At 38.0% G+C, this 15,585-nt stretch overlaps 1 long non-coding RNA gene across 2 annotated transcripts in view; it reads left to right on the top strand.

Moving 5' to 3' along the window:
- Positions 1 to 972: 972 nt before the first annotated feature.
- LOC146496218 (uncharacterized) overlaps positions 973 to 15,585 on the top strand; it is a 94,441-nt gene continuing 79,828 nt past the window's right edge. Inside the window, exons 1-4 of one of the 2 annotated variants that reach the window (XR_014871219.1) lie at positions 973 to 1,853; positions 3,293 to 3,377; positions 10,654 to 10,724; positions 10,886 to 10,992. This is a non-coding gene — a long non-coding RNA (uncharacterized LOC146496218). The remainder of the gene's footprint in view (positions 1,854 to 3,292; positions 3,378 to 10,653; positions 10,725 to 10,885; positions 10,993 to 15,585) is intronic. The other variant, XR_014871220.1, reaches the window with a different exon arrangement.

Raw genomic sequence — 15,585 nt, 5'->3', positions numbered from 1 at the left:
GCTGTGTCACTACTATTACCTTAAAATACTGCTGCTTGCACTTTTTGGCAAAAGATCCACACTACAAATTAAGTAGATTGTCATCAGTGACTGTAACTCAAACTAAACATGCCCTTCACTTTATTTGCACTAATAGATGCTGTTTCCTGCGAGCTGGAATCACTGATAAAATGTTCAGTATCTTTTTCTATCTTCATAAATAACATTACTGCATATTTCTATGAAATATTGTGATATAATTTTGAAACTATATTGCTCACTTCTAAAGGCTTCCACTTTAAAATAATAGCACTTAGAGTTGATTTGGGGGACATCTAGGACGAGAAAAATATAGAGGCACTGCTAAAGTTAATTAGGTCAATATCAGTATTTATCATGAGATTTCAGATGCTGTGGACACTTTTAACTCTTTTAACTTTTAACTCTGTGGTCCTTGTCTCATAGAAGTAAAACATACAATCTGTAGGTGTTTCAGAAAGCTTGGTCAAGTGGAAAGCAGCACTTTGTGCCATCATTTATATTCTCATCACAAATGCGGATGAGTATTTTCCATTGTAGGACCAATGCTCCAGTGTGTATACACACAGAGGAAACTCCAGCCGTGATTTGGTTTAATGCTACCTTGAACAGTGGGCTGTTTTTTTTCTCTCAGGACCTCCAGCTTAAAGTAGAACTTTCAAGGATATTTTAATAGTCGAGGATGCGGTTCATGCTCTTAAACTGTAAAAACAATGGCAACTCTGAATTCTGGAGAGGGTATATCTGTTTTTTCAAAGGATTTCTTGTTTGTATAATTTTGTTACAGTCATTTGTTATATTTAACTCAACCTTTTATAGAGTTAGTCTAATAGTCATCATAGAGATGACTATAGGTTGATATATATATATATATATATATATATATATATATATATATATATATATATATATATATATATATATATAAATTTCTTGGATTTCTTAGCTGGGGGGGAAGCTACTAATAAAAATAATAGGTTGCTAGTTTTAGTTATTGTCATAGGTTGCCGACAAGTGAATCTTTATTTTAGTGAGATTTGCCTAATTTAATGGATTAGCAAAAGTAAATTCTTTGTGCATAACGTCTTCATAAATGGTTGCATTCAAAAATCAAAGATTAGCAAATAAATTATACCATACACTAAGTTACAAATAGCACAAAAAGAGCATGCTCATTGTCGCAAACGTGACATTTAGTCTCTCACAAAATAATTAGACCATTTTGCATTTCATGATGGCTTATTTCAGATCCCCCACAGGGTGCACATCGGCAGATTAATCCATGTATTCGGGTTTTATGCTAGATGCCTTTCCTGACACAACCCTCCCAGGGATTTGTGTCTATTTTTTGAGTCAGGGATATTTAATGTGTTAGCGAAATCTGGTAACCAATGCAAAAATAAATAATATAAAATATTTGGAAACTGGCCTTTTCCCTTTATGGATTGATGTAGGATTTCAGCTGCTCAGCTAGCTATCTGGTCAGCTGCTCATCTTAGCTAGCTAGCTAGCTAGCTAGCTATTATCAAGCATATTTTTGGTTTTACAGTTTTTGAAATATGTTGTCAATGGGTTATGGATCCATGTCAGTTTAGCAATAAGAATCATGGTGACTTAAAAAAGCTCCAGCTATGAATTTTTAAGAGAAGGAAGCAGCAGGGAGAATTTCATGGATCCAGGAGTTACGTGGGTCACAACTGCTTTCCTACATATTTCAAGATGTCAGTGGGACAGTTTGCCCTGTTGTTGGCAGAGATGGCACCACATCCGAGGAAGCAGAGAAATACTTTTAGAGAGCCCACTGATCCGGAGTAGCTTCTAGCTATGTGTCTGAGGTAAAACATTTTTTCTATTTACTATTTCCTATCCTTGTGTATTCAGTGTGTTTTGCGCTAAGTCCGCTGTTGCCAAATGCAGCGGTCTGATTGGTCAGATCTGTTCATTTGAATGTGAAAGCAATGATTTTACCGAATCATTGAGCATGATTCGGTAAAAATAAAAGCCCCAAAGTCATCCTGTGAAGTTTTCATGTTTGGTGAGATTTTATTTTTCACTGTATGATAGCTTTCACTGCGGATGTATCTGATAAGTTGACCTGGCCTGTATAGTATTATTGAAAATGCTCTGACTCTAAAATTTTCCAAATGTGCTATGTTGTTGTTTTCAACTACCATTATACTAATTGGACTTTGATGCTGATATCTTTAAAGGTTCATGTGGTTCAGATGATCAAGTCCTTCGTTAAAATATTAGTCATGTAAAAATAGTTATACTGGATAACAGTGTTTCATGGCATCTTTTTATATGTTTCTTTTTACTTTCTAAGGTTTTGATGAATTAAATGTAACATATTTGAGGATATTTAGTAGAAACTGTTCTGATTTCTATTGGGTTCTGGTGGAAAATGTGGTTGCCAAGAAAATATGCAAATACAGTTGGGTGGCAGTAGTTTGGCTTCACAGTTAATACAACTTTCGAATAGACAAGTATTTGTTTATCAAAAGAGAGATTTGGATTCATTTAACTGTTTTGTTTACCCCTGGGGCATCGAGACTTGCTGACATAGACTACTAGATAGGCGATTTAGCACTGAGCCATTCTTTTTGTTCTTTTTTTAAAGCTTTTAAAATTTGATTGGTAAGTTTTTTTTCAATATTTTCTGCATTTGTTTAAAACTTTAATATGCCAGCCTTTTCCTGTGTCTATAATTAAGGTTGTCATATTAAAGTTTAAATATTAAACACACATAATCAATGGCCACTTGATTAGCTATGTAAGCAAATATCTAATTAACTATACAAATGGCAACAGCTCAGTACATTTAGGCATTCAGACATAGTCAAGACAAAGTTCAAACTAAGCATCAGAACAGGGAAGGTGATTTAAATGAATTTGAATGTGGCATGGCTGTTGGTGCCAGACGTCTGTTTAGAGATAAATAAACTAACATAGACATACTTAAGTACACCTGTTCAACTGCTTGCTAATGCAAATATCTAATTTGCCAACCATATGGCAACAACTCAGTGCATTTAGGCATGTTGAAATGATCAAGACAACCTGCTCAAGTTCAAACTTCATCATCAGAATGGGGAAGAAATGTGTATGGCTATTGAATGAAATGTGTATGGCTAATCTAGGTTATGGTTGATCTCAGTATTTCCCAAGCTGCTGATCTACTTGTATTTTCACGCATAACACTCCCTAGGGTTTACAGAGAAGGGTCTGAAAAAGAGAAAATGGCACCAGTAACCCAAATAACTTATACTTTCAGCTGAAGTATGCAAAAGAGCTCCTCTGAATCCACAACATGTCAAACCTTGAAGCAGACGGGCTACAGCAGCAGAAGCCAACAACAGGTGCCACTCTTTTCAGCTAAGAACAGAAATGTGAAACTACAGTTTGCATGGGCTCACAATAGAAGATTGGAAAAACATTGTCTGATCTAATCACTGTTGATTTCTGCTGCGTCATTCAAATGGTAGGGTCAGAATTTGGTGTAAAACACATGAAAGCATTGATGATTCTTGCCTTGTTCAGGCTGCTAGTCATCTAATGGTGTGGGTGATATTTTCTTTGCACATTATGGACCCCTTCATACCAACTGGGCATTGTTAAAACCCCACAGCATATGTGAATACTGTTGCTTACCATGTCAAAGGTAGGCCAACCTGGTTGTGACTGTTGAAGTGACTGGTGAGACTACATTGAGGGTCTTTGTGTTGATAAGCTGGAGCTTTTACAGTACTCAGTCTGTGCTGGGAGGTTTGCCAGTGTGCTCATCTAACAGTTGGCCCTGTGGATTTTGATTATTGAAGACAATTTAAAAAAATCTTATAATAAAGAAATCAAAAAACATAGAAACAATAAATAAATAAACAAACAGTTTAACAAAAACTGAAAACTCCAAACTGATTTAGAATTACTTTTAATATTATAAATTAAAAGAAAATGGTAAGAATATGAATATAGTGTAGCATTATTCAGATCAAAGACCTAGAACATGCATGTGATTTATAAGTTATAATAATAATTATAATGAAAGCACAACACAAAGCCATGACAAATATTATACATTTTTTATAATATATGTGTTATATATATATATATATATATATATATATATATATATATATATATATATATATATATATATATATATAGCACTCTGGAGGTCTCGCATAGGGCACATAACACTACAGTGTTTCTCTTTGTGGATGTTGTTATTCACTGATCTCTCCCCAAAACTTACTTTCTATCACAAACCTTTATTATATAACTTACTTTGAATGCACTATATCAGCTTACGCAAGCTTGATGAGACTGTGGATTTGCATGGTAGCAGATACTAACATATAGCATATATTCATTGTTAATTAAGGATATTTATATGCAAAGCACTTAACTATTATAAAAAAATTTTTTTTAACAAAAGCAGCATTTTTGTTCTTGTAGCTGTTATAGCTACTCATAGTGATAACAAATTGATTGTTTATTAATATATGTTTAGATTACACAATTCTGAAAATACACAATAATGAAATCAACTGCAGGACAGAGACGGCTGACATTGATAATGCACACCATGGATTCTCAGTATGTAATAAGATTAGGTACATATCTTTGTACCTAATCTTATCTAATCAACTGAATTTTACTGTTAGATGGCACAAATCTGGCTTGATCAATTTATAATGACCAAAATATCCACAAATGGCTGTAAAAAGTCAGTTCACAAAAAGCTTACACATTTAATAGACTTGTCTAATTGTACACAAGTCTGTTAAACTGATAAAATAAATGCAGCAATGATACAAAGTGTCCACTAGAGCGCACCATTTAAATTGAATTGAACTGCACCCTTGTTGGGGTTTTTTTTCTCACAGTCATAGTTGTAGAAACGTAACATATTTTTGTACCGTGCATTCACATATTATTATGCCTTGATTCAAATAAAAAGTTTGGCAATATGAAGTTGATATGAGTTATGCAATAGTTCTTTAAAAAGTGACGGTATACAAGTAGTAACTTCAAAATCACATCTTGTTCTTTTTCATCCATTCACTGCTGCCTATGCAGTATAAAGGATAGTCATAAAAGTACTCAATATTGAGCAGTAAATTCAGATTTTAAATGCTTACATCATTTTGCAACATCACTGAGAGATTGTATAAATAACACAGAACAGTGTAGAAGGCATAGAGTGCACTATATAGCAGATACATTTACACTGAATCCGGGAACTTATAAACCGAGAGACAGTAAATGTAAAACACTACAGGCAACTGATGTGTGACCTGGCATGTGGGGTACTGTGCATCAAATCCAGCATTTTTAAAAGTCAAGCTATAAGCAAGAGGAGCTGCTGTACCACACGTATATATACAGACAATGCTGTCTCCTAAATATCCTCCACAGCAGTTTCACTCAGAGCTTCAGCGATTATCAGGCCCACCTACACTGAAGTAAATGTTGATAATGCAATTTGTTATCGACTTCCTTTATTTATTCCTGTATTTGGCAGAAAATATGAATCAGTTCAGTTAAATACTGTCCATGATGATGTTTAAAACAAATTATACATAACATTATTGTTCAGAGTGGAAGGTGGGAAATCCTTCAAAAATACATGCATGTGTACGGGAATATTACTTGTTTTAATTGTGCTATTTTTCCCACAATTATTTTTTTTGTTAATATATTTTATTTGAATTATGGTTGTAAAATCTTTTATATCCTTTTGCTTTTACTATTTGTCTCTGTGGCAACCCTTGAATTAGTTTCACTATGATAAACATATTATATAAATAAGATACGAGTCACTAACTGACAAAGTGTATTAATTTAATCTGAGTATGTGGACACGTGTGTGCAACCCAAATTGGTGACAGCACAAAGTCACAAGCATGCCTTTTATGCATATGCTAGCTGCTCTTTTTGTGTCCTTTATTCTCAACTATTTCTTCCCTTCATAAGGTCATAATTGTGTGTTTATATTTGAATTACATGTAAAAGAGCATCCATGGTCTCTATTCATGTCCACATATTCATATCCCATTATAAAAGGTTTATTTTTATTCTGTTTTAGTTGTCAAGCACATATGTTATATAGGCCACAGTTATATAAACTATATTCCAAGCATCCTACATTGTCACTCCTGTAAGTGTGCCACAGCATCTACACTAGGGCAAAACCCCTGAGCCCCCAAAGAGCAGAGCTTTGTGTGATTCAGGCGGCGGTTGCTCCTCTTGCTCTCTGAACTCTGGTGCTTCACCTTCAACTACAGTCTAACCGGAGTGGGAGGGAGGAGGGGGAGGAAGGAATAAGGAAAATGGGGGAGGAGATAATGGGGGCGGCGGTTATGCCACATTAAAAGTGGAAGTTCATTCTCTGATAAACACATAGCTACACATCCCACTGGACCCACTGTCTGAGATGGCAGCCAGTACTAAATGTGAGGTTGTCTGAGCTACAGCACTACAAGGAGAGAAACCACATGGAATTCATGTTTTGTCCCTAGGTTGTTCGTTTGAGAACGTTAGAGGATTTTAATGTGCCTCTCTGTACCTCACAGTTTCCATTCAGGAGGCTCTCCAGACGCACTGCAGCTCTTCACAGAAGACATGCATAATCATGGCAGAAGGGAGGGGATGAAACAAAGGAGAGATGTGTAAAGCATCATATACATACGGCTCTTTATATTGTACCCCTTTTAGGTATTCTTATGGGTGTTTTGGTTTTAGGTTTGATTTTTAGTGTTGTTACACACAAAGGAAACAGCCGCAACTCAGTACTTCAAAGGGGCCCTTGCAATCCCACATAGACAGACCACATTTCAATGGAGCATGCTGTGCTGTGCTTTGCTGCACTGTGCTACAGACAGACAAGCGCTGTTATGGAGAAGAGCAGACCGTGGCTTCTCATTAAAAGCACTACTGTTTCCTCCGCAGATTACATTGCTATGGGAAAACTACACAGGGAAGACACCCTTGCCACATCTACAGCTGAAAGATGCAATGTTACATGATTGGAACTGTCAAATAAAGCATACAGTTGGTGGAGTCTCAAAACAAGTGTTCAAAAAAAAAATGACAAAACATTTTTAATGGAAATGATTGACAGGTTGTTTACAAAGAAATGTGAGTTTTCTTGATGTTTAGAAATGTCTAGCTTTTGTATGAGGGCTGCCTACTTCAGCCTTGTTGTTGTTGTGCTTTACAACTGGTCAAGGCCTCTGAACAAATCCTGTTGCTTAAAAAGGTCAGAAAAGTGTTGTATGCAGTAGTTACACACATGTTCAGAACTAGCATCGCAAGATTGTATGATAACAAAAAAGAAAAGAAAAAAGGAAAACATGAATTGAATGAGTTTAATTTTACAACATTTTGTAATGTAAATTTCTGTTACCACATTTGTATTTAAAATAGTACTTACTAGAGGTAATATTGTATTGTAATATTGTATTGTAGTGAATGTGAGGCTTTTAAAATTAGATAGTTCTGTCTCAGCCTAGTTTTTCTTGTTTTAGGTCCTAGGCACGAGCAATCTCCCAATTTAATATTGTGGAAATTCTTAATTTCTGGATTGATCTGCTTTTTGTAGGACAGAATGCTTATTAATTAGAAATTAAATAACAGCACTGCCCAAACCTTCCTACTTGACTTAGATTAAGTAAAATGGAGACTTATTAATAATAGAAATTAGTACAATGCACTGAAACAAGCACTATTAGAATTAATCAGAACCAGTGCAGCCTCGTTGTAGACACAAGTTAAATGACACAAAATAAAGACATAATGTCTATATAATAAGATTCGGGCCCATTATATGACCAAGACCAGCTTCACTGAATCTCCATGTCAATGGAAAAATCCAAAGTGATAGAATCCAAAAAACTCAGCAGCGGGTCATAAAAACACAAGAGAAGTGTGGAAACCTTTCTTCCACCACCGAAAAACTTTTTTTTTTTGCCATACATTGGTCAAAAGTTTAAGTTTAAAATTTTAGATCCCAATTAACCCGATTTCAGTGGCATCAAAAAGCTTATACAGCGAGGACAACAGATATACGCACATAAACACAAAGACGCAAAGGGTTGCTAGGGGAAGTGGAAACAGCTGGGGAATGAGACACAGGTGAACTGAATCTAGGGAAGACATAGGAGACAGCTGTTAAATAAATAAAACAGGAAGTAAATTTATATTGCTTTATTTGATTCATTTCTTTTTAGATTGCTGAGAACCTACATTATGAAAGAATTAGCAGAAATTACACTTGCATTCATCGGCTCCAAATGGAGATGAAAATGAAGCGCTGGTCTGGCCTAACTGAGTTTTGGGAGCAGTTCTCAGCTCTGTGATGTAGGTTAATGACTAAATAGGGATGTGATTCAGTCTTAGAGTTAGCAGCAAAAAACATGCTGCTGTCTTCAGCTGTGAGTCAATTATAGTGCTGAGCAACCTGGATCAGAGAAAAAGAGAGCAATTTTCACATGCTTATTCAAACTTCTTTTTATTCTCTAAAACAAGGATATACCATTTATGATTAGACCTACCAAGCTGGAACTCTCAGTACTTTTACTTGTAACAACGTATTTATAAATTGCGGTTTTTGTGCATTTGCTGTTTAGTTCAGACACCCTACTTGTTTAAGGCTGGGTGTGTAACACTCTGAAGCCTGAGCAAGTTTACAGTTAGCTTACATTTATTCATCAAGGAAAACATTACGGAAAAGGACTTAATTCCCTAAAATGAAATGAGCAGAGTGTCTGAAGTAATTTCACACAAGCCGAATGAAACACTGTGTAGATGGACCTGTGGTTAAAGTAGTCAGTGCCTAACCTGTAGGTGTGATATAAAGGGAAGTAGATCTCCCCTGTTTGTGTATTATTCACTTATGTTGATGCTGAAAGTCCATGTTGTCACAGAAAGTGACTGTGGGAAAGGGTGACAAAACAAATCAACAAAAACCGATTGGAGAACCAACTTTGGTGATTTGCAGTGACCTTTACCTCTAAGCGTAGCAAAGTGAGATTCCAGCACTGTAGAGGTAAAGGGGTCCAGTTTTCTTTTACTTGAGATTGTCACCTGTAACAACTCTAACACAGCAGTATGAATTAATGAAAGGGGATCTGTCTCTGGTGCTTTTTCTTTCAGCCGTAATCCCTTTATTGATTCAAAAGTCAGAGACAATTAAAGTTTTCTGTCCCATATTTGAGGTAATTTTAAAATTGTTTCTATCATTTCTACTTTGATAACAAATTTTCTTTGATGTTTAATACATTTTTTGTTGTCGTTCTTGCTAAAGGTATCACTAGGTATCATTGGTGCAGTATGTGGGGTTAATTAGGACCACGCATTAGAAAGGAGTAATCTGCTAACATTGGGTAAAGTTGTCAGAGTTAGTATGTTTCTCCTTTAATGCTGCCGCTTGAGAGGAGGCGAGTTCCTCTTCTGGGTGTATTAAATTGAGAAACTACTACTGCTAACTCCTGAGTCAAGAACTTAAACTCTGGTGCTGTGTGATAGAGCTCTGTAGCAGTCAGTACTGATTATAAAGCTGCTCCTGTAGTCTGGAAACATAAGCATCAAACTAGCTGAGATGTGAAACACAGATTTTGAACTTTCAGGACAAAAAAAGTAGTAAACACAGATTAGGAAGTTAAATCCAGGCAAGCTTTGGGTCCTGGTAGCCATATGCACAGACAATAATACAATCACGAGCTCAGCAAAATTTTTAGTGGCAATTCAGATTGTGGAGTGTGTGATTCTTCCTCAGAAGATGGTCAAGCTGCCCACTGCATAAAGAGTTTCATGGCACAGTTTTCTTGCTGCTGAGTAACAAATCTGAGATTGTACTTACGATGAAGTAGCCTGCATATAAATAAGGCCATTTTATCTGACATATGCTATGTTAAACATTTTTTGTACCACTCTAGGGAAGATATCACACTGAGGATGGCAAGAGTGTGTAATATAGCAAGGGGTTCTTTGGAAAGTGCAGACATACATTAGTGGAGCCAGGGGGGGTGCGCTTTCATTTCCTGGTTTTAATGGAGAGAGTCTCTAGGTCCACACATGGGTCAAAATGAGAGTTCATTTCTTGTTTTGTTTTTTTATGCAGCTTTGGAGCCCCGGGCTCAGAAAGTATGGACTAAAATGCTTATTTTTTACAAAGCAAATTCTTAGTTAAGTTGGCAATTATTGGTTGGTACTAATGATTAAAGATGAAAACAGTGATTCAAATACCTATTGTATCACAGTACTCGTTCCTGTTACTGTAAATGTCTAGTCAAAACATAGTCTAGTGAAAGCTGTAGTGCTTAAAGATCTTTCAGTTGTTGTTTATAATCCATTCATGCATTTATTGCTATTCAACACCCCTTAAAAAGGTTATGAACTAAACTCTGGCTTTGGAGAACTGTTACCAACAGTTTGAAATACATACTTTTAAATTTCATAGTAAATTCTTGGATCAATTTTGGTGTTTTTTCCATTGATGCATTGTGATATGATGTGGCTTAACATATTTAAAAAAAATCTTTCTCTACGACTTAATAATTAACTTTAGTTAAGCGTGGGCTGTCAATATGTAATCAGGTTACTAATCGTGATTTTTCTCTCTGCTTTCACAAGTGAGCGAGGAAGGGTTTGGCTAAACCTCATGAAAACCTGTCAGTCGAGGAACGCTGTGTTTATCTCTTCAGGTGGGCATTTCTATATCCTAATACTGTTTACATTATGATTGTGTGGTTTAACTGATTGACTGTAAAGGTGGTTGCATCTGTTTTTTCCACACTTAAATGAAATCAAACTTTAACATAGAGTTGCACACATTTCTCTCTCCTCTCGTCTGCTCTCTGTGTAGCCATGTTTGCATGTGTTTGTTTCGCAGTGTGCTTGGGAAGTGGATTGGAGCAGAGGAGGGACGGGCAAAGGAAAATTACTTGAATGATGACACCGCCTTATGTTACTGTAAGTAAATGGTTCTTAACAGTCTCAAATAGGCTACTGGAGAAATCTCATGACAGTTACATTATCCAGGGCAACTTTATAGCCCAGGTGGCAGTCAAGTTCACAGGGGCATAAACTCACTGGTCACAATTTAGGCAGCTCAAACTTATAAAAGCACATAGTTCTGAAAGTCTTCATACTTTTTCACTGGTCAGTTGTAAAGAAGAAATCAGCAGCCATTTGTAGTTTCAATGCAATTTCTCAGATTATCTGAAAGACAGTGCAATTTGGTAGTGTACACTGTCAAAGAATCACAGAAGTGGAACAACTGTAAACATGGTATTTGACCGTGCTGTCCCATAGCTGCTTTACCAAGTGTGTCCTCTGGATGGCAGTGTCAGGCTGCGCTAATAACTGTCAGCCCCAGCTCTCTCATTAGTGAGGTCTAGCAGGCCCCCTCCGACATGTCTCATAAATGTCAACACCAATACAGCGGGGGACAGTGGGCCTAGATGTAACAAACACAGACGCATGAAAGTCCACTCTGTCTGTCAAATCAATCACCGTGGCGAGCCACAAGCTACATGTTCACACCTCACGAGGAAACTACCTGCAAGTTGGCATTTGGTTGGTTTAAAGCGACAAAGAATAAATCCTTCCAGATTGTTAGGGATTATTTTTGATCTTGAAGGTAACATGGAATGTGTAATGAGCAGTACAGCGCCTTTGTCATTTGTCTTATGAAAAAACTATTCATATGTATGGTATACATTTTTGGCATGTCTTTTAAAGTTATTCTCACCTTGCTGTGGTCAGGAAGTCTCCATTCTCCTTCACTATACTCGCCAGTCCACCATCCCATCTCTTTCCTTCTCCTCTTTCTATTCTCTCCCATTCTCTTCCCCTTTCTTCCCCATTATCAAGCCTCTTCTCACACTCCTTTCCATTCTCTTACAATCGGGCCACTGGAGCAGGTGGATTGGAGATAACTTGCGCTGTGCTTTGTTTTCGCCCTGACACTGTCATTAATCATTGCCCAAGCCACACTTCAACATATAATAATAAGGACTGGCTACTGTGTGGGGGCTGCTGCCCAATTGCCTTTCATTGTGCGGGTGCCAAATTGGAGGTGAACGGCCATAGCCAGACACTACTCCCCTGTCCCCTGACTGTCTCATCATTTAGGTATTTATCCATCTCAGCCCAGTCTGTGGAGCTTCTCCCTACCCTCCCAAGAGGCCCAAGATTGTTAGAGGGAGGATCAGATTTGTTGCTCAGGCTTTTTGGCTTTGATTCTGTGCCTATAAGTTAGGGATTAGAAGCAAATTTCCCACAGGGCAGTGCTGGATTTGCTGGTGTTTAACTGTTTAACCTGTCTTAGTCTTGTGTGGCAAAGGGGTGTGGGCGTTGGTGGGAGGGAGGACAAGGAAGCAGGGTTTAAAAAAGAGACTGGCCAACAGGCCCAGAGAGACCCAGGTGGGTTAAGCATTGATAAGTGAGGCTGACTTATCCATCACATTGCCAGTGGAGGTGGTATAGTCCAGCAGTGTATGTGTGAGACGATGAATGAGAAATACGTTTTTCACTTAGAACCCAGAGTTCTTGGGTATAATACCCGACATGTGATAATATGATGTAATAGGACTGTAGTACACATGGATGAGCTGGTTTGGTGTCAGAGGGGTGAGAAGTTAAAAATGAAAAGGTCCGTGTTTTCAAGAAGCTTACGGATGGAGGCAGGCTGGTTCTTGGTTTTGGTCTAGGGTCAGGGTTTTGACTGTTGCCTCCCTTTGTGGGCTGCACTCTGAACACACAGAGGTGTCCCGTCAAACACAATCCCCCTTAGAAGTGGATTCTAAGGGGGACGTTGGAGCATTTAGCACAAGAAGGCGTGCTCTTTGGGCCTCGCCATCTTTCCTTCTACAAACAAGGACTAAATCCTCAGGTGTACACGCAGAGAGAGTGCTGTGGACTTTGATCTCAACCCTCCGTTGCTTTGCTCAGTACACAGGTGTATTAATAAGTGGTGTTAGGCGTGCAAATATCAACAAAGGCTGTAAAGATTGCGTGGATATTGTTGCTAGTTTAATTAGTGTCGATCCTAATGGGTTCATTTTTTGGGGGCTGAATCCAGACCTGCCGAAAAATTACTGTATACATTTTTGTTACAAAACACAAGGAGGTGTTAATACATCATTTACACTATCACCTCAGCTGTTTTGACACGCTGTTCACTGTTCTATGCTCACAAATGGTTGCACTTTGCACTCTGATTCTCTGTCTATACATATCTTGTGAAGTTTTACATCATTTGGACATGTAGACATTAAAGAGCTTCATGTCTCTTTTGGAGCTGTAGAAATATACTGCAAAACCGTATTGATCTTTAATTAAAGAAGCTCTTAACCTTGGCTGAGCAGAGGACCCCCAGGCCAGCAAGTTAATTAATGTACTAATAGTCATAATATTTGTGCTGTGCACGGGAGGTACATAAAAGATTATCTATTGTATGAGCAGTTTATCAGTCCAATGATGCTAGAGCCCCGTGCTGTGCATATATCAATGTTATGGGTAAAAATCTGCAGTACAGACAGAAGAAGAGGGAGAGTCGGTCTTTTAATATCTCCCTCGGTTCATCAGCAGTTTAGCAAGGCCTCGTTTTACCTCCTGGGATTCTTCTCTGATCGTAACCAGGCGGCATCGATGGGCCTTTACAAGCACTAATGCTTCGCTACCTTGACAACACACAGCAGCTATAAGCCCTTTAAAAGATCCACTTTTCTCCAGATGAGTCAGGGATCCCACTCCACCATTTACCCCACACTCCCAAGGAGGGTGTCTCATCCCTGGATCAAAACCTCATACTACTGACCTTTCAGTTGCTCCCACCAACCACAAGAACCCCTCATAAACAGCTTCCACTGAGGAAGGAAGAGAGGGAGGGAGGAAGATGAGAAGAATGTGTGCGTGGGGGCCCAGACACTGTGATATCACCCTTTATAGCTTTATTGATTTCCTCTCAGGATGCAACTATTAACATTGAGCTGCTACGGTAGCTGCTGCTGTGTTGTTCTCTGCAGGTAAGAACATTGGCTCACACCCCCGGCCTTGTGGACTGTATACGGGGGAGGTGGGGGAAACACAGGGGAGGCACATGCTTTTATAATTAAGGTCAGCTGGGATGCATTACAGCATTTGGAGGTGTTAAAATGGGCCCTCCTCAGAGAGTATGTTGGCATTGCCCATGCTCGTAAATTAGCCACGCTCCCCGCTGATGTTAGGAACATGGGAACAGGAGATTGCTGAGGAGGGGATTAGGTAGATGACTAGATGTAGACATGAGGCTGGATTTGACTGTATTGGATTTTTATTTAACGTGAGTCCCCCGCCCCCCAAAATCATTGATTTTATGTGTCTGTGAGAGAGCATGTTAAAACACTGAAGTCCACTGAGGTCTCGTTTTTGTACACACCCTATTCAATTAATTATGTAATTAAGTTCTTGTTGTAATTTAGAAAATACTGAAATACCAAATGACAATATGTGTTTTACACAATTTTATATAAGATGTTCCAAATGATAATTTTTTCCCCTATATTTAATTGTATAATTAGTTGTATAGCAGATAAAATTTTCTCTTAAAATACATAAAACATAGATTTAAAATATAATGAGTTGATACTAGTGATGGAGCTTGACTGATGCTTATCACTCTCACCCGTTGTTCTCTCTCACTGTAGCTTTTCTCACACATTAACACCAGCAGCATAAATGTAATATTACACATTATACTTGAGTCACCAAACGCAGACTAGCAGCCGTGTAAAGTGAAATAATGGGCAGGTACGCAAATGATGCTTCGGCAGAATAAGCAGAGGTGGTGTGCGAGTTCTCTCTGGACCAACACCTTCTCCAATGAGGCACGGACAAAGCTAAGCAGAGGCCCCTCAGCCTCACAATGGAGACACTGTCAACAAGGGCAGGGTGGGGAGCGGGAACAAACAGACCACAAGAGTTTCACAAACAACCTGCCATAAGGTATTCAACAGGACAGGTCTGACTGGGACATCTAGCTCACACCCTGTGCCAAGGGTGAAGCAGGGGTCATATATCTTGTAGAGGGAAGAGCATGACAAGCAGACGTAGTGCGAGATGCGTAGAAAATACCAGGGCCTGGTTATGTGGCATCTTTGTGTAGCTGACACAAAGTCTGAATGTCAGGTTATGCAATGTTTTATTATAGACTAGAAGGGAGAAAGAAAAAGAGCGCTTACTTTTATGGTTTCTAACAAGGTGTTTTAAAGGTGATGTTTCATCCATATGTCATAAACTGTTATAAAGGATGTTTGGTTGTGGGCAAGCCATTTGTTTGCATAGCTCCTTAAATGAGATATATTTAAAGTTTTCTTCTGCTCTAAAATTTATTAGAAGACTAGAAGGCTCTCTGTGGCTGAAACCAACATGTCTATTAACCAGCATATCAATTATTTTCTTCATAATAAATCCATGAGTAAATATGAGAATGCAATGGCATATGTTTCCAGATTCCAAGTAACATCACCGCCCAGCATTAGAAAATCCACAATTAAGAATAAATTGCAGATATTCATTTGA

Source organism: Neolamprologus multifasciatus, chromosome 19 (genome assembly GCF_963576455.1).
Source record: "Neolamprologus multifasciatus chromosome 19, fNeoMul1.2, whole genome shotgun sequence".
Classification (NCBI taxonomy): Eukaryota; Metazoa; Chordata; class Actinopteri; order Cichliformes; family Cichlidae; genus Neolamprologus; species Neolamprologus multifasciatus.
Note: the sequence above shows the minus strand (reverse complement) of the source record. Positions and strands in the feature narration are given on the sequence as shown.